This window comes from Episyrphus balteatus, chromosome 2 (assembly GCF_945859705.1).
Source record: "Episyrphus balteatus chromosome 2, idEpiBalt1.1, whole genome shotgun sequence".
In the NCBI taxonomy this organism is placed as follows: Eukaryota; Metazoa; Arthropoda; class Insecta; order Diptera; family Syrphidae; genus Episyrphus; species Episyrphus balteatus.
The window spans coordinates 128,613,757-128,634,779 of NC_079135.1; the positions used below are offsets into that span (position 1 = coordinate 128,613,757).

The window sequence follows — 21,023 nt, forward strand, 5'->3', positions numbered from 1 at the left end:
ATATAAACTTTAATATTCACAACAATTTTTGTTTGTTTTGAATAACCTGATAAGATAACTTAGGAACAAGTCACCAACTTTTTAGTGAACTAGTTTTAAAGAGCGGACATTAATATACATATATAAGCTTTCTTGAAAGTTACAAAATGCCTTCACTTTTCTGTGTGAAATTCAAAGAAGAAAAAGCTACAAGTCTCTATTTAGACTTATGAAAAGTTTAGAATGACATCAGGTTCCAGATAATTACTGTTTGAAAAATAAACAATATTCAAACACTGCTAAGGATGAAAAGGAGAGACCTGGCCCAACTAACAATTTTGCTTCTATAAAGCTTTATAAAAGCAAAATTGTTTGTAGGGGGGTTCAAATCATTTCCTTAGACGAAAACCTTTAAAACTGTTTATATTTTCTCAATTTGTATTCAATTGTTAATACCTTATTCTGACCACACCGTTTTGTAAGAGGTTTATAATAGCCAAATGGACATTCTATTTTTTAAATTGAATTTCTACAAACATCAGATTTGTTCAGCCTTAGTCTGTTACATTTTAGTCCAAAAGGAATATTTATTGATAAAAAAGTTGTATCAGTTTTCATAAGGTTATAACTTGCTATAGTTTGAACCTTGCATTTGAAGACTGACCCCAACTAGCACAACAGCTTCTGTATATTGAAATCTCGCAGGTTCTACTTTTTATACAGCTTGTATTGAGCTTGCTTCAGAATTTAATTGCTTATAGAAGTTCGGACTTGTTTAACAACTTCTAATAAGTTGTTTAAATACTATTAAAGAAACTTAAACGAAGAAAGCTTGTTTTCTTATAAGCCTGTTTAATGAATTTATAGAAGCTTTACAGAAATTACAAAATTTTGTATTCGATTTTTGGTTTTGATACTTAATAATATAAATAATCTATCTCGGACACTTTTTAGTTTTGACATTGAATAATTTAGCTCGGACATTTTTTGCTATTTAAACTGATTAAGTTTTTGATTTCATTAATGAATATACTAGGATGGCCGAGTTGGTAGAGTGGTGGACTACTACCAAGCAGATACGAAGTTCGATTCCTTAGTGTGTTAAAAAAAATTATATACCAGTTAAAAAAGAATTCTTTTTTGTTTTTGTAGTTTTTTTTTTTAATTTCGATAAGACATGTATTAAAGAGCTACACAAGCTCTTCCGAAGCTATCTGTCAAATCTCAAAGCTTCGGTAGAGCTTCGGTAAAGCTTCGTTTAAGATCCTTATAGAGGGTCAAACTGGTATAACGTTCTCCTTTTTCCATGCCCAACAACCTTACTAAAGTTGAAAAGAAGCTGAAATGTAGCTTTTGTAATACCTTAACCGAAGCTGAAATGTTAGTTGGGACGTTAACATTTAAATACTCGACTCTAAATGTGATTCAAAACAGGACTTGGGTCTAAATACATGCAGCAAATCAAAGTTTTAAAGCCTTAAACCATTTTCAGATAGTTTGAAGTATTTACAAATATTCAACAAAAAACTTAATTTTTGTAACACATACGCCCGAGTGTCCCTCACAAAATTGCTTTTTAATTTATTCATTTCTAGTTGGACTTCTTCTACTTATTTCTTTGTTTAATAAGTCTATTTTTTTTTTTATTGTTGTATTTATTTTTCTTTAAGCTTAACTCATTTTTGAAATAATACCTACACAAAAACACAACCGCTTTCCTTCAAAATGATAAAATATTTTTAATTGTTTGTCAACTCAACTTTATGAACCATCAAAGAATGCAAAAACCCACCACAGAGACTTTTTCTCAAAAATCTGAGCTGTTGCATTTAAATACGTATATGTGAAAAATGATATAGCTTTCGAAAGGCATGCTGCATGCCATCATGACGAGCTTCATCAGCTCATCCCATGTCCTTGTCATATATCCTTTTAAATACCTCCACAAAACCACCACCACTTCACTTTTCTCTTTTTGAACTAAATTCAAATATTTATCCAATTTTAATTAAAATTTCAAATCTATGCTGCATGCAACCAACCATATACCAACATAAAGCCAGAGTCAGAATCAGAATCCAGGGCGTTCAACTTAATTTAGGAGCCAGGGAATATAGGGAGAACACACACTCACTGCAAGACTGATGATGCCATCCACGCTGTCGAACTTTTCCATCCATAATGATAATTGAAATTAAATGTAAGTATTGACAAAAATTTCCTATCGTGTTAGGAGGAAAGGGGGTAAGTGACGACACAATGAGAAAGAAGATGATGTGTGACGATGACAAGCTCTGGATGAACGATGATGATGCCGCGAATCCATAGCGCCACCCTGCGCCAGCTCTCAAGTCTGATGACTGCGGCAGCACCATTCTCGACTCGACTATCATAGGTTCAGGATGACTATGATGATGTTGATGACGCTGGGTAAACAAGAGTGGCACATCGTTTAGCTGTGCCGCGGTGGAATTTCTTTGTACCTATGTCGATCCCTTGTTTGACATGATAACGCAGCTGGAAGCTAGCTGAAACGCCATACATTGACAGAGAGTGCGCCCGGTCTGCTGCTGCTGCATGGTGTTGGGAAGCATTACACATATTCCCAAGGAAATAACATCGAGTCGAGGTTTGTATGCGTGAGGATTGCAATTTTTCTTGTCGCAGGAATCCATTCGAGTCGCATCTGCACCATCATCCGCACCCGCACCTGCACCCTCAAGCAAACGCAAATATTTTCTCTTGTCATGTTCGTGGAACATGGAGCATAACTTCACTCTCCGTCTCCACATTGAATGTGTAGATGGAATCACATCATCGTCGTCGTTGTCGTCGTTTGTTGGTTTTGATTTTTCGCTCGGAAACATACATATTCCAGGACGAAGTAGTGTTTACAAACAGTAAACATATTTTGTGGGCCAACCGGGTTATAAAGGACGACTATGTGATAAAAACTTGGGTGGGAGAGAGAACCTTTTTTCATAGAACGCACATTGATGATGATGATGATTCTATGGAAGGTAACTTTGTTCCCAGAAGTATACATAAGGATCCTCCAGTGTTTTTGGAGAAGGGGAAAGAATGGAATCATCAGCGTTCTGTTGCCTTTTGGGCATATTTAGTTTTCGTGAATTGTTTTACTCTTTGAGGACACACATGGTGCATGTATGTGTTCGAGCATGTGTGGCACGTTTGCTCGCATAAATTATGCTGTATAATATTGTGCGTGCTAGGGTATTTGTCTATGCTTTATTTTTTTTTTTTTTCTTTTGGGTCATATATTAGAGACAAAAAAGTGATTATTAGCACTAGTGTGTAGAACTTCGAGTATCTTGAACCTATAGAATAAAGAATTTTTGGGAAAATAAAAATGAGAATAGAAATATTTAGCAGATGCTTTCATCAGAGGTTGCCGGGGGGGAAATAGAAATTTATGGTAATAATTGAAAGTGTAAGAGATGCGAGCTAAGCATGAAGTTTTTTTCTTGAACTCAACTTAAAAAAAATATTTATGTTGAACTAATTACACGGTGTAACACTCAAAATATACGCGGGCAGAGACAAAATATACTAGAAGACATAGAAACATATAGTTTTCACTGTTCGATAAGGAATTAATTGAGGCAGTTTTCTGTCTAAGTAATTTATTTACTAAAATTCACAGTCTGGACAAAAATAGTATAAAATGAGTTTTAAAAATTTTTTTCCCCTATTTTTAACTTTGAAATCGATTATTTCAAAAACTATTGGTAATATTATATTGATTTAAAAATTAGAATCAAATGCACAATTTTGCCTTTTGGAAATGGTATCATTTATTAATGTAAGTGTTGCCGTTGTTTTTTACTAATTTTTTTTATTTTGATAATTTTTTTTAGAAAAATGCCCCTCCCAGCTAAACGGGGGGAGATAGACCCCCCTCCTAAAGAAAAAAAATGTTTGTATTGAGCTCCTCTACAAAAACCCGTTATCAAATCCTGGCGCCCAAGTTATCCTACTACGTGCCGAAACAACATTTTTGTTCTATACCTAAAATTTCGAATTTCTGTATCTGGGTTGAAATCGAAAAATTTTTTTTTCTAAGCCAATTTTGAAGTGATTTTCATAAAAAATACCTCGATCTATTGGGAAATAGATATAGTTTTAGGATATATTTTTTATATAGCATGTTGTTTTGAAAACATATACTTTAAATTGATGCCGAAGTTGGGCAAATGACAAAAAAAATTGAATTTTTGAACTTTGACATCTTATTAATTCTAAGTGGTTTAACCGAGTTACATGTTTTATACATTGTTAAAAAGGTATATTTATCTTCTATCAGAAACTGTAAAAAAATCGAAAATGGATACAAAATTGTCGAAGCTAGAATTTTTTCAATGGGTGAAGGTCCGAAAAAACGTTTTTTGCCCGTAACTCCAGATTTTGGGGGTGTTAGGGGATTTTCAAATACCGTTTCGTATTCAGTGCGACTAGCTCTACAAAACCTGATAGGTCTCCACCCGCGTATATTTTAAAACCTCATTTTTGTAACACCGTGTTATTTTTTCAATGAAATCAACTGGGAACATTTGAGCATTTTGACCATCTTATGAACTCTTAAATTAACAGAAAATATAAAGTTTCAACAGCTAATGAACAGCAGATGAATAGCTGATGAACAGGTGATAAACATCAGATGAACATCTGATGAACAGCTGATAAATAGTTGATTAACAGCTGATAAACAGCTGATAAACAGATGATGAAGAACAGCTGATGAACAGCTGATAAACAGCTGATGAACAGGGTTTAATTCATTTCAAATGTTTTTAACCCAATTCTTCAATTAAAATATTGTATCTTCTCTCAAAAGTGTACCGGAAATGTTCTTGAATGAGATTTTAGTGTATATGAATCTTAACCTAATAATTAACTTGACTTCTCATTTTCGTTTAAACTAACTGAACCATTACATTAATTTCATCAGCATGATACCCCGGAATCAGCATCCCAAGATTTTTCTTTAAGGGATCTTAATTGCAAAACCACCGGATATCAACTAATGACTTCTTTTTTGCTGTTTAAATTGCATTTTTTTTGACACGTTCCTAGAGCTAGATACACAAAGAAGCAAGAGAAAGATCTCTGCACAACTTTCAATTACCGTTCGCCTTTGAATGTTCAGAATTTCAATTATTACACACACGTGATTATTCGTCATGCAATCATCCGTGGTTGCGCCAGTGAATGCCTTCACATACACACACGTAAAATATCTCTGGCGTGGCTGTTGCTCAACTATGATTCCACCTGTGGCATTCATATTCGATTGCGTGAAGTTATGGATTAGTACTATCATCCGGCTCCAGTGGCGGCGCCTTGATTGTTCAGCATAACTCAGTGAGTACCTAATTACAGCGCCTCATTGCACCTCGGCACATCAACACTTCGTAATTTATTTTATTTTTTTTTTTTCTTCTTTATTTTTTTAAATGCAGCAGGAGCAAAAGCAGCATGATCATTTTATACAGCCTTAAATCTCATTACCGGCGCACAGCACATTTCAAAAGAGAGAGATGAAGAAGTAATCAAACTTACAAATGCTTACCATTAATGTAACGCATTTCCCCATTCCATTGACGACGACGAACGACACAACGACGACGACTATGATGATGATGATGACGATGGTGTTGCTAGAGTTTTCCAACTTTTAAGTCCCAACAAGAAGGTATCATCCAAAATTACCAGGACAAGCAATTAATTCGCCATAAAAACGCATTAGCCGTGCACATGCACATACTCTTTGCCCCGCTCTTCACCTCTTTGAATAGGTTTGAGGTCTTCTATAGAATGGAATCTGAAACCTAAAACTAAAAGACACGACAAGCTCTACCAATTGCAACAAACTATACAATTTCCTTTCGATCTGCGACGACATCTTTCATAGAAAATCAAATAAATGTTGCCAGGTGTGGTTTTACATTTACTCAGTAATTTTTCTTGAAGAACTAAACTGTGAATTATAAAAGTAGAAAAACATTAAACAGTAAAACAATTGTTTTGTTTTCTATTTTTTTTTTATCTAAGTGAGATGTACTGTTTGTGGTAAAGTCAAACATATGAGAACCCTCACTGAACCTTTAAGTTCTCAAAAAAACACAATTTGTTCCCGAATTAACTCTTTTTTTCACAAAAAATAATACAAAAAAACTTTATAAATACACGAATTTTTTACTTAATTCTAATTTTCATAAAGTGTTCTATTGCATATTGCTCATAAGTTAATTTTTGAGTTTTAATTATTGAAACAAAAATAATAAAATGCACGACTGGACTGGGTCACACGAACTTGCTCTTAGAGTTTAAGTTGCTCATTAAGACTTTTTGTATAAAAATTGGTTAAATAATTTGTAAGAAAAAATTTTTTAAAAATCATAAAATGCGTTTTTTTTTTTTCAATGAAAAAAACAACATCTTAAATCAAATTAGGCTCAAAAACAAGTATGTTATCAATTTGCTTTGTTTAGAGGCATTTTTAGAAAAAAAAAAATATTTTCAAAACCGTTAGAGCCATTTAAAAAAAAAAACTTTTTGAAAAAAATTGTATGCCATTTTGTACCAATTTAACCGACACACAATGTACCTACTTTGGACCAATCCCTTCCGAAATGTATATTGTCCAGTTGAATCCGAATTTCAAGTCCGTTTGTCCCGGTCACCCTCCAGTTTTGAGCTGTGACTGCATTTATTTGCAATTTTTTTGTATTTTTTGATTAATCAACACCCCTTGTTCAAAAACTAATATACGCTACTTGAATTTTCTTATCAAAATCGTAGGAGCCGTTTTTAAGAAAATTAAACTTTTCCGAAATGGATATAATAACCGGTACCTAACTTTATTTTTGGTTAAAAAAAATTAATTCCAAAAACCCCTCTGTACATGATTTAAAAACTGCTACATACCAAGTTTGAAGTGGATCGACCCATGTATTTAGGCTGTATTTCCTTATACAGACTGACAGGCATCCTGACAAACAGACGAATTTTCGTGACCCACTTTTTTCGCATTCTCTATCATCGTAATGGAATGTTTGATTGTTATATCAACTTATTTTTGTATATTACAAAAATGCAAAAAAACTAAAAGAATACACAAATTGAATTAAAAAACGGTGATGGATTTTTTCTGTGTCTTACAGTTCACATCCGGTTATTACAGAGATAAAATTAGGCATCGGATAAAATCCAGTACAAAACGGGTTGTGCTTTAGTTAGGAAAGTACCAATCTTGTGTACTGATTGCTCCTCCACTTTTTAAAAGAACTTAGGTTCCACAAGTGGAATCCCAGGTTCTAAATTAGTGACGTCTGCTATCTCAGATTGTAATTTATAGTGCCTTCTACTCTCTTAGACTGTAGTTCATAGTGACACAGTCAAAACTTCTTTAGTTAAACCCTGGATCCAAAGAGTATAGAGCCTATGGCAAAAAGCGGGATCGGGTCTGGCTTCAAAATTCTCCTTTTTTAACGAAAATTCTGTTTTTCAAAATTCTGCTTTTTTTATATTCTGCTTTTCAAAATTCTGCTAGCATTATACTTGAACAAAAAAATTATGCCAATTCTGTTTTTTTTTTTTTTATAGCATATGCGCTGACTAAAGAAAAATGCACCACATTTATGTAATGCAACATTGGTAATTTCCTAAATTTTTTTGTTTACTTTCTTTCAAATAAAATCTATAACTTATTAGAAACGATGTTATTTGATACAAAATATTCCTTTTCTTATTCAAATTTTTGAATATTTATCTTTATTTGATAAATTAAATAAAATGCACGACTGGGTCGCACGAACTTGCTTTTAGAGTTAAAGTTAATTTTTAAGACTTTTTATATAGAAATTTGGAAAAAAAAAATTAAATTCGTTTTTTAAAAAAATAAAATAAAATCTCAAATCAAATTGCCCTCCAAAACAAGTATGCAGTTTTAATTGATATGTTAAGATGCATTTTTAGAAATAAAATTTTCAAAATCGTTAGAGCTGTTTTTTAAAAAAACTATTTTTTTATAAATATTTTTTTGTAAAAAATGTTTTAAAATAAAATTGGTATGCCATTTTGTAGAAATCACTAATCAACATCTAAAAACAAAATTTCAAAAAAATTCAATGTCCCGTTTTCGAAAATTTGATTTTTCAAAAAAAAAAAATTCAAATTTTTTTTAAAAATACAGAAATTATTTTTTTGGAAATTTGTTTTCTGGTTTATATTTAAATTCTATAAATGCTTCCTCATAAAAAGTTTCGTTGAAATCAAATAAGTAGCTTCGGAGATAATCAGATTTGAAAAAAAAACGGTTCTATGGCAGGTACCGTTAATAATGATTTTCCAAAAAAAAAATTTTCATTAGAAGATAGACCTTAGCTTAAAACTAAGGTCTATTAAAACGTTTTTGAGATATTTCAATTTTACTTAAATCGGTATATGACAAGTACCGTTATTTTGGGTCCAAAAAAATTAATTCCAAAAACCCCTCTGGAGAGTCGCCAAATAACGCTACATACCAAGTTTGACATTAATCGGTCCATCCGTTTAGGCTGTAGCTCCTTATACAGACAGACAGACAGACAGACGGACTTCCGGGACCCACTTTTTTTGCATTCTCTACCATCGCAATGTCATGGAAAAATGTTATCTCAACTTTTTTTTTGTACGAATGCATAACTTGATATATGTGTGGATCAAAATCAAAACCCATTATATCCACTTTTCAAAAAAAATGACTTAGGTATGAGGTTTTGTTCTTATTATTCTAATGCATACGTGGGCCAAGTTTGAATCCCAAATTCTATTTTATGGCCAAGATATCAGACTTTAATATATGTAAAAAATAGCAAAATCCATACATTTTTTGATTTTCTAATTTTGTTTTTCTCGATTTACTCGAAATCTCTGAAAGTGGATAAAATGGGTTTTGATTCTAATCCACACATATAGTACCTATATCGCAAGTAAAAAATTTGAATTATTTTTGGAATTGTTTAGTATTAAAAACCTTTTCTTAATATTTTCCAATTTATTCATTTATAAAACAAAAATTAATATGTATTCAAGAAATGACAAATTATGTAGGCAAGTTATCAAATAAGTAGATAATAAAAAGATGATTTTACAGAATTTTGCAACAAATTAAAAAAGGGTTTGGAAAATGTTAAAAAGAGCGCGCTTTTTAAGATTTTCCAAACCCTTTTTTAATTTTTTGCAGAATTTTGAAAAACAGAATTTTGAAAAGCAGAATTTTGAAAGCAGAATTTTGACAAAAGAATTTTGACCCCGGGCAGAATTTTGACCCCAACCCACAAAAAGCTCCTCACACTACGAATGCATAATTAAAAACCTATGTAGTAGCAATATAACAAGTAAAAATCAATGATTTTTTTGAAAAAATATTTGTATTTTTTGGATTTTAAGTTGAAATAAAATAAATCCGCTTTAGCTTGTGACTAATGTTAGAATTGTGAGCTTAACTTTGGCTAACGAAAACGTTGGACCTTAAAAAAAAAACACAAAAAAAGACTTTTACACTGAAAAAAAACCAAATTATTTCTTATGGTTGAAATGCTTGGGCTTTATTAGACGGTATCAATAACACGGTGTTACAAAAATGAGGTTTTAAAATATACGCGGGCGGAGACCTATCAGGTTTTGTAGAGCTAGTCGCACTGAATACGAAACGGTATTTGAAAATCCCCTAACACCCCCAAAATCTGGAGTTACGGGCAAAAACGGTTTTTTGGACCTTCACCCACTGAAAAAATTCTAGCTTCGACAATTTTTTACCCAATTTCTTACAGTTTCTGATAGAAAATAAATATACCTTTTTAACAATGTATAAAACATGTAACTCGGTTGAACCACTTAGAATTTATAAGCTGTCAAAGTTCAAAAATTCAATTTTTTTTGTCATTTGCCCAACTTCGGCAACAATTTAAAGTATATGTTTTCAAAACAACATGCTATTTAAAAAATATATTCTAAAATTATATCTATTTCCCAATTAATCGAGGTATTATTTATGAAAATCACTTCAAAATTGGCTAAGAAAAAAAAATTTTTCGATTTCAACCCAGATACAGAAATTCGAACTTTTAGGTATAGAACAAAAATGTTGTTTCGGCACGTAGTAGGATAACTTGGGCGCCAGGATTTGATAACGGGTTTTGTAGAGGAGCTCAATACAAACATTTTTTTCTTTGGGAGGGGGTCTATCTCTCCCCGTTTAGGTGGGAGGGGCATTTTTCTAAAAAAAAATTATCAAAATAAAAAAAAATATTAAAAAACAACGGCAACACTACAGTAATAAATGATACCATTTCCGAAAGGCAAAATTATGCATTTGATTTTAATTTTTAAATCAATATAATATAACCAATAGTTTTTGAAATAATCAATTTCAAAGTTAAAAATAGGCGAAAAAAAAAATGTTTTAAACTCATTTTATACTATTTTTGTCCAGACTGTGAATTTTAGTAAAAAAGTTACTCACACAGAAAACTGCCTCAATTAATTCCTTATCGAACCGTGAAAAAAATATGTTTCTATGTCTTCTAGTTTATGAGAAAATTGAAAAATAAAAAGAAATAAAAACTAAAAATATTTTGAAAAAAGAAAAATCTGATAAAATAATTTTTCAATTTTCTCAAAAACTAGCAGACATAGAAACATATAGTTTTCACGGTTCGATAAGGAATCAATTGAGGCAGTATATTTATTTTCTATCAGAAACTGTAAGAAAATCGAAAATGGGTAAAAAATTGTCGAAGCTAGAATTTTTTCAATGGGTGAAGGTCCAAAAAACCGTTTTTGCCCGTAACTCCAGATTTTGGGGGTGTTAGGGGATTTTCAAATACCGTTTCGTATTCAGTGCGACTAGCTCTACAAAACCTGATAGGTCTCCGCCCGCGTATATTTTGAGCGTTACACCGTGTAATTTTTACCTTTTGATCTATCAAACCCCTTTGTCTTAGATACTTATCTACTTCAATCTACATTCTACAGTTAAGTACAAAGACACTTTTTATGGTTGTACTACACAAAAATGTGGAATTTTATTATTTTAAAATATTCAATAAAAAGTTGATAACCATGATCTGGTAACCATGACATTCAAGCTTCACCAAACTATAAAGCTACAATCACAATATCCGACTACAAACGTGCTCGTGCAGTCATCATCACTAAAGGAGTTGTGTATGTGCTGCGGAGGAGACACAACATAGATTTCTTGAGAGCCTCCGTCCATGTATATAGCTAAAACGCTTGGACACCTTTTAATAAATTCCTTGAGCTGTGCGCGGTGTGGACGAAATCTGTGATCATTCAGTTCGACTTTAAGTCCGGAAGACTCGCGCAACTCTCAAACCGAGACAAGACAGAACAGAACACTCTCACACATATAATACAAATGATGGCAATTACTGATATCTGGCGTCAAGAACATGGTCGTCTCGCTGGCTGCCGCGCGGTGGGATGTCGCTTGGATGTACATTTATACAATACACTGCTGCTGCCGATGATAGTTGTTGTCCGATTCTGCTAAAACCCGCAACTGTCCCGCAAACGATGTGTGTTTTGTCCGTCGCGTCGGTCGTCCCTCAGCAATGGGTTAATGGGAAACCGATGTGCAGCACCAATGTACCACATTTAATGATGATCAGCCGCCATCAGATCTTTCATACGATCTTGTATAGGTTTTGTGGAAGCCAGTTCTTTGTGCTTCGGATCTCGCTGTGTTGGAATTTTTGGCGTTGCCATAAGATTTTTACTCGCAATTGCACAATCGTACGTGAACTGTTGCAATCCAACCGTGATTCTGCCCAACCACATCAGTTTTTTTCCAGCTTCAGTTCTATAAAGGCTTCAGAAGGTGATTGGAATTTTTGCACAAAACTTGGCAAAAATTGTTTATAACCTTTCTAGGAAGTTTAGTTACAGTTATCGCAAGCCAACGGTGTCCCACGTACACAAGACAAACTTTTCAAGCACGCAGTTCTTGTTTTTTTTTTAAGTCGGACATCGGTAAGTAAAGAACTGATTGTGGGATTCGATTGATTAGAGATGAAACTGTGACCAATCGCTCTGGTCATAATGAATGCGGAAGGATGATGCCACAGAAAATGCACACACACATACCTACACGTTGAAGAATCTATAATGAAAGTTCTAAAACCAATTGGGGAAGCTCTGAAAGGAGGATAATTGTTGTTGGGGAGATGAAACAATTTGATTTGATCCATCAAATGCTCTCTCGACTTACTTTCGAGGGAACTTCTATTTTTTTCTGAACAAGGAGTGATTTATTTGAAATCCTCTCCCTTTCCCATGACATTCGTCGTCGTCATCGTCATTGTCGTGTTTTAATTCAACACAGTGCTGAAGTTCATCTAACCACGAATGCAAGTCCCGCATTTAGAATATATAAAACCAGGAAGCGGATGTCCGTGCTAAATGAAAAAGGAAAACTTAATTAAAAGCCCAAACGATGTCGCCTCTTGCAACTGTGTTTTTTTTTTCTTTGCTTCTAGACATTCTTTTGGTTGGGTTCTCAGTGCTTCTTTGCAATTGCATTTTATAGCCAAGCTGCAATGGCATATAGAGAAGCATTGGGATCATTGGGAAACGGAACTGTGAGTTAACTTCCTCGAAACGGCTGATTTGAGTTTATTTATTTTTGTGTTTTATTTAACTTTTTTTGTATTGTTTTTTGTTTTGCAAACTTCTCTTGCTTCCCCACAACTTCCTTGAAATATTTGTGTAGGGTTGCCGATTGTTTTTATTTTTTTTTTTTTCAATTATTTGGGAGGGCGAACTGAACAGGAGACTATTATTATTTTTTTTCTCTCTTTTCTATTTGTTTTTGTTTAAGGGTTGTGATTGTGATATCGTATAGATGAGTTGAACTTTTAATGGATTTTATGTTTTTTTTACTCCTTTTTTTTTTTTTTTTTTGTTTGTTTCATCATCAAAAAATATTTTTTGGTGGTATATATGTATGTATCCTTTGTCTCATTGCAATCCCCTAAAGGTTTATACACACTTCGATATAAAAATGAACTTTTTCAATTATTCGATTCTATGTTTTTTTTTTTTTTTTCTGGACCTATAAGAGTTTTGGAACAAATTCTCTAACTGAACAGAGGCCGACGAACAAGGACGATTGTTTTGAATTGAATTCTGAGAGAGTTGAGGTGAAGGTAAATGATGGTGAACCAATCAATTGGAGAGGAGGATTTTTGATATTTTTCTTTGTAGGCCAACGTATACCAAACTAATATTGTTTTTGTTTTTGCTTTTTTGATTAATTTTGATGGGGAATTAGTTAAGGATGTTTATTTTTTTTTGCTTTGTTTATTTTGTTGTATTCGGTATGGTTGTTTGACTTTGTATTAATTCGTTTGGGGTTTCAATTAACCGGAAATTCAAAAAAAAAAAGAGAAGGTTAAAGTTTTTTGGATTGAATTTTATTAAAAAAAAAAGGGTGAGATTTCCAATTGACTTTGAATCGGAATTAGTTTTGCTTGATTTGAAGTTGTAGGACCTTGAAAGGAGTTTTATAATTTTAAAATGTTTTTAGTTTAGTCAAAATATGAAGATAATGTAGATAATATTGGTATAAGCAATTTAAATTTGAGAAAATGCAGTAAGTATTTTGGTAATAGTGGCAAAAATCAGAAATTTTTAAAACATGTTTTTAAAACAAAAAGGAAATTTCGAGAGTTAGAATCGATTTAAGTGGATCATAATGTGAAACTACATTCTGTACTCAAAAAAATACTGTTCAATAAATCATTAAAACAATTAATTGTTAGCAACTGATGCAATCAAGCTTAGTTCATATCATCTAAAAATTGGAAAATTTGGAGACTCTTTGTGCTTGAAGACCAAATTAAATATGTTTTACAAAAATTGTTAGGTATTTAGAATACCTGAAAAAGCTGTTTTTTTTTTATTTCTTAGTGGTGTTTGTTTAAACTATTTTTGGCTCAAATTACTTGCTTCAGGTTGTCAAAAAAAAAACAAAAATTATATCGAATTCCAATCCTATTAAATTACTATTTTTATTTGATTTTAGCACAAATTTTATTCAGTTTTTTCAAGAAAGCTATGTTAACCTTGTTATTAAAGTAGCAATTTCTATTATTTGTAACTCAAGGCAATAGATGATAAAATAAGACTAAGAGCTAATCCCAATGTCTTGGCCCAAAAAAGGTCCAGAAAACTGCTTAAAACAATCAAAATTAAAGCTTTTATATATGTCTATTAATGTATTTAATAAAAAATTTTTATTTAATATTAAAATAAACGTTGTTTCTAGCTTCCTAAGATTTGCCTCTGTTTATACTCAGTATTTCAAGCCTAGTGAGTCACCTGAAGATGTTGATATAACAGGCTGAAAAAAAAGCAACAAATATTGATTTTTTAGAGGTTAATAAATTGAAAAAAAAGTCACATACCATTTTATATTTCTTGTTAATTTTGAAAAATGTTTGGATAGATTTACTAAACATGAAGTTTTTCTGGGTAGGTACTTATATGTGAAAGCAAAAAAATCAATGATTTTTACACTTAAAAAAATATTTTTATTTTGTGGTTTTTAAGGTGAAATTAGGCAAATCAACTTAAGCTTCTTAACAGGAATGTTAAAAGGACTACATTCAATCAAGTTAAAATTCTAAGAGCCAATTTTTCAATCTTCTAATAAACAGTCAGTTAACTGTTCGACGAATAAAGTTATTAGGCTCATAAACAGTCAGATTAAAACATTGAATTTTTCAATCAAGAATAATTTATTCTACAGAATAACAAAAAAAAATTGTCAAATTCAAAAATATTCAAAATTAAACGTCATTTTTATTTATAATTGTTTTTGTTTTCTTGTGTTCCTCTGTATTTTTTGTCAAAATTCTTTCAAAGCAGCTTTGACAATTAACACAATATTTTTATTGAATTTATTCCATAATTTTATTCGTCTCTGAAAGAAGCAGATAGTTTTATTCCTAGGAATAAGCTATATCTGCCTGTTGAAAAAATGATTTTTTCTCTATCAGGGGAATAAGTACTAACAGACTGTTTAACTGACTATTGAAAAATTGGCCCTAAGTCGAATAAATATTATTTGAGGAGCAATATCCACACAAGAAGATTTACTTTTTCTAAATTACCTATAAATTTAAAAGGTCACTATGGTGTATGCGTACTATTTTTTTTTTTTGTTTCTTTTTTTCTGAGATGAATAAAAAATAATACTTCTATACCCAAACCAACTTCACATAGCCATAGCTTTAAATTGTTTTAATTTTACTAAGAACAAAGAATTAAAACTTTCATCAAAACCTGGATCCAGGTCTATAATAGCAGCAAATTAGGTATGCAAGGAAATAAATTTTAAAATACTCCTTGACAAAAGATTACTATTTCTTAACCTTTTGTGAAACTGCTGATAATAAAGGATAACACTGGTCAACAAAATTTGACTTTTTTTTGCCACAAGAAGAAAAATATACTTTTCTAGTATTTTTTGGGGTTCTGAATCCGAATCTGAAGTCAGAAAAATTTTATTGGACTCCGTTTTTGAAATATTACCGTTATAAAATGCTAAAAAACGTCATTTTGGCTGTTTTCGAGATTCTGTTTTTATGTGGGGTAATTCATTATAAACAAATTTGTAACGGTTATTATAAGAACTGATATTCTACTTTCAAAAACTGTTTAAATTTTCCCGATATCTCTTTTATTGCTTGAGAAATCTTAAGTTTCAGTTAATAAGCCAAAGACAAACTAAACTTAATTTAAAGATTAAGTCACTGGTCACAGAATTTTTGCCACAAGAACCAAAATATACTTTTCTGAAGGTTTTTGGGTTGCTGAGCTCGAATCCGCAATCAGAAAAATTCTATTAGCCTCCGTTCTTGAAATATAACCGTTATAAAAAAAACCTTTATTTTGCATTTTATAACGGTAATATTTCAAGAACTAAGGCTAATAAAATTTTACTGATTGCGGATTCGAGCTCAGCAACCCAAAAACCTTCAGAAAAGTATATTTTGGTTCTTGTGGCAAAAAAAGTTTAATTTGGTTGGCCAGTGTTGTTTCTGATTCAAAGACCGCTATTTAAATTTTAAATATCTCGGGCAGTAAAAGAAATATCGGAAAGATTTAAACATTTTTTGAAAGAATAAAATCAGTTCTTATAGCCACCGTTACAAATTATATTCACAATGTATTACCCTACATAAAAACATAACCTCGAAAGCAGCCAAAATGACGTTTTTTGACATTTTCTAACGGTAATATTTAAAAAACGGAGGCCAATAACAATTTTCTGACTTCAGATTCGAGTTCAGCACATCAAAAACTACGAGAAAAGTATATTTTGGTTGTTGTGGCAAAAACCTTGTTGACCAGTGTAATCATTAATTTTTTTAAGCTAATTTCTCCTGCTCGAAGGCAAAAAAAAAGCATTGAACTTGAGGAAAAGCTTAGTTACTATTTATTTTATTTTAAAACGTATTTAATTCTTTCTCGTTCAAGCAACTTTTTTTGAATTCTGGAAACAACAATGAAACACATATAACATGCAACAAAATCAATCAGTATCTCCTATTAAGTGGAAATGCATACAATGTTACTGTGTCTTGATTAAATTCCAAAAATTAACTTTAATTGACTCAGCCTTATAGTTTATAGAATGTGCTATATGTGTGCTAATGTCAAACAGAACTTTGAGACCTAATTCCAAACTCTTATTTGCCATTGAAATGTCATGTTTCATACAAAAAAAACAATCTCAACACCATTTCAGTTTCCCCCTTTTATTGCCTGACCACCCATTAAGAAAATTCAATTGAATATTTCGCAATAACTTCTTATAATCCACCTGTTAATTTTTTTTTTGTTTTTCATACCTACAATAAAATTGGTTGAAAATGAAATCACGATCAAAACACAATATAATTCGGTATTCGCTGTTCTTTTTTTTTTTGAAAATCTAACCACTTATATTACATTCAATTAAAATGTCACAGCAAAGTCATGTAAATTGTGCTGCTTCACTGATTCAGAGTTATTATGGATAAAATATAGTCTGTGACAAAAGGTTGCCAAATGCAATTTTGAAATTCGTGAATTTAATTGAAATTTTAAAAACTCCAGACACTAAAAATACTAAAAAATCCATAAACCCGAAAACTCAAGAAACCAAAATCTAAAAAACCCGATTTGATTTTCATGGATTTGGAGCTTACGGGCGGCTTCTCATGCTTAAAATCACAGTATTTTTTGTATTTATAACTTGGGTTTTCGTATTGGTTCTTCGGGTTTTCGATTCAACTATCTTAGAGTTTCTGAGGTTTTAAAAGGGATTTTGGATTTTCGGGAAACCGGAACTTAGAACTTTAAAAGCTTTTTAATAGTAGGTATTGATGGGAATTTCTACTTGCGATTTTTAAAACTACATATGGATTTTAGACCAGGGAATAAAAAAAAAATTGAAAGGAGCTTAACAGAATCCTCTTACTTATATAGGTACTTAAGGTAACTCTTTTAAAAAAAAATTAAGAATTTAGGGTAAGAATCCCAAAAACAACTCTACCTACTCAGACTATGATCAAATTGGGAAAAAAAACCTCAATTTAAAGCCAAATTATATCTCGAAAAGCAAACACCTTTCATAAAATAAATTTACCCAGTTTCCCGAGCTAAGATTTATGAACTGAGTAAACCACTCTATTTTGTTGGTAAACCGCACCAATATCCAAGACTCAGCTGTGTTAATGAACACTCTTTCGCGATCTCCTCCACAAGTGCCACCCGATTGGGTATCAATGCAAGGCAATCAGTGTCACCAATAGGTAACCCATCGCACAGATGGTGTTGCTTCCTTCAAGCCATAGTGTAATTGTGTAGATTCTATTGGTTTCGACAGCTCTTGTCTTAATACAGTCAAAGCTCTTTACACCGATATAATTTGAGTAATTCATGATTTTGCGACTGTTCCAGGAGTTTCTTTAGAAAAGTGGTTGTCTGTAAAGTCGGTTTACAGACAACGTGATTTTACGTGATAACGTCATAAGAAAAAAGGTTGTGTGCTTTTGTAAATCCATTTTCTTTTCTCATCATATCAATTTCTTATATGAAAAGCTAACAAAAAATTACACCATTAAAAAGTTTAATATTTAAATTTTTATAATGCGTAAAAGGTATAATTTATTGGAAAAAATCATCAAAAGCAAACTTTTTTTCTTCTAACACCATTAAATACATTTTTTTTATTTGAAAACCTGTTATACCTGAAAGCCTCTTGTTTCAGCTCAAAATATTCATATCAACCATGTCTGCACGACATCTACAAAAAGAGCTGGAATTTTTTGAACCCAATCAATTTTCATAAAAAAACGCAAGAAAATCATCTATTTTTTTTTTCTTCAATTACCTTAAAGTCCATTTTTTTATATGACAACCTTTAATAAATTTTATATCATCTGAAAGCTCATTATTTCAGCTTTAATATGATGCTCCAATTATATCTGTACGATGTATACAGTAAATTTATCTATCAATTAAAAAATAATCTAACTTTCTACAACGTCGCAATTTAGAAAATAGCCACTTTTTTGAAATTTTGTTTTACCCCAATTTTACCTATTTAATGATAGAAAAAATCATTAGAATTCAATTTTAGGTTATTACCTTTCAAATAAGCTTTACAAAATTTTGATTTATTTTTAATTTTTAATTGAAATTCATGCCACAAAGCTAAAAATTTCAGGTATACAACGGGAGAAAATGACGTCACTTTCTCGTGGATGCTGGCATGGTTCATCTTATAAAAAAGACGTTATCACGGCAAAAAAAAAAAACTTAAAGGACCTTTTACCCCAAAACAAACTCTTTTTTTTTTTTTTTTTGATATCCTATTTAGAGGGATTTTACTGTAACTCAAACAAAAAGGTATTGACTTGAATTGAATTCATATTACCTGGGAAGTTGGGATACCCCAAGAAGTTGCATCATTCCCTATGGTAACATAAAAGAGAACGTCTACAAAAAAAATTTTAGCCAAGTCCATTATCTCTGATTTTAGATTAGAGTCAAGATTTTTCAGCCAAAGCCAACACTGGAACTGGTTGCATGATTGGTTGTCACTAAAACAGCGATAAGGATCGTGGGATGTCGAGAGATGTCTTCGACCACCCAACCTCCAATACACAGCACAAGACCACGCTCTGAAACGAGATTGCCGTTGCACATTGAAATTAGGTTACAATCTTTAATGAATGCATCTTTTAAGGGAAGAATAAAGTTGGAAGCGCAATCTCTAATTAGTCCACCCTCACACTTATGCTCACTTTACTAATTTATAATTTTCTTGAGGTGTAACTAGTGCACGTCATTGGTTTTCATCTCCTCTTCAATTCCAGAAAATGCATTAAAGCAGAATCCCAAATGATAGCACTTTGACTTCCATTAGCATTGCTCAATTTCATTTGCTTATTCATTGTAATTGTATTCGTGTCCTTTTAGTCCTTGGCCATTGGCTCTATTAATTCAAACAAACTTCAAACCAAGAATTGTCTTTCATGTTCTATTTATAATTCAAAGTAAATTCATGTATGAGCGGCAACATATTAATTAATCAAAAGGATTTGCAGTAGTCCTTAATTGAAATCATTTCCAGAGGTTCAGCTAATCACTTGGTTGTTTGCTTCGGTAAATAGACAACAACAAAAACTACAATGACAGATAAAAGTGTTTTTTTTTTGTGTTGGTTTATCCTTTATTTCATATGAGAAAAAGATATCACTCGAGTTGGTGTCATATGAAAGAAACTGATTACTGATGGCGGCAAAGAGAAAAATTTCTTATAGTGCCGCAGGGATAATAAGATCAGATTAACAAAGGATTTACTTGTATAAACTCTCCTCTCGTTTTCTTTCCTTTCCATATGTTTTACTGTGTTATTTTCTTTTATTTTTATTTTCTTTTTTTTTCATTAGAAAAAAAATTGAACAAAAAAGATATAAGTGTTAGAGGAATAAACAAAATCACTTTATTGATGTGGTAGGCGGTGGCGGTATTATACAGTTGGACAAAATAAAAAATGAAATGAAATAATATTTGAAAATTTTTCAAAAAAAAAAAATGAAAAATCTTATGCAGGGTGTCCTGTTAATAGATATAAGATAAATTTAGGGCTTATAATTTCGCCAGGACCTTGTTTTCATTTGTGACCATGAGTGAGGTATACTAGCTGTATTTTTTCAAATTCGCTTCCACAGGTCATTAAAGTGACAAAGTAATCGATTTATGGGACACTATGGCGTATGAGTAACATTATTTTCTATATAGAAAAATATAGGTAAACGGATTTAGTAGAAAATATTCTTTTTGCTCACCAAGTCATCTAAGCTACTCGGAAGTACCTACGAAGATTTCAGAACATTTATTTAAAAAATTTATTTAAAAAAAAAATATTTTTCAACAACATTTTTTTTTTAATTTTTTTTTATTATACATATTCATTTCCAAAAAAAATGAAAGGTTTGTTAGCACAATCTAACAAATTTTTGATTAGAAATTCTTCAAAATCAGTCAAAATCACTATGATAAATTTTATTTATACATATCTTAAATTCGAATTGACCTCCATTCATCTTGTCAGTGCTTCGAACAGGAGCCCAATTCCGCAAGAGTAAGTTTTGGACGTGATAACGTCTTATAAATCGATGAACCATGGCAGCCACCACAAAAAAGTAACGCCATTTTCTAACGTTACACTCTCGCACTTTCGCAGTGCGGCAAAAAATTTCAATTCAAAATTAAAAAAAAAAAACTATTAGAGATACAAAAATCTTCTATAGCTTATTTAAACGATAATAACCTAAAGCTTAATACAAATGAAGGATTTGTAAAAATTCCGTCATTTAATAGGGTAAACAGGGGTAAAACGGAAAGATGAAATTTGGGCTAAAATCTAAACGCGAAGTCGTAGAGAATTGATTTTT

General features: G+C 31.6%; 1 protein-coding gene across 1 annotated transcript in view; it reads left to right on the top strand.

Annotated features, from left to right (window-relative positions):
- The window catches only part of LOC129908198 (dolichyl-diphosphooligosaccharide--protein glycosyltransferase 48 kDa subunit), a 383,207-nt gene that overhangs the window by 113,201 nt on the left and 248,983 nt on the right, over nt 1-21,023 (top strand). The gene's annotated exons all lie outside the window — the stretch shown is intronic.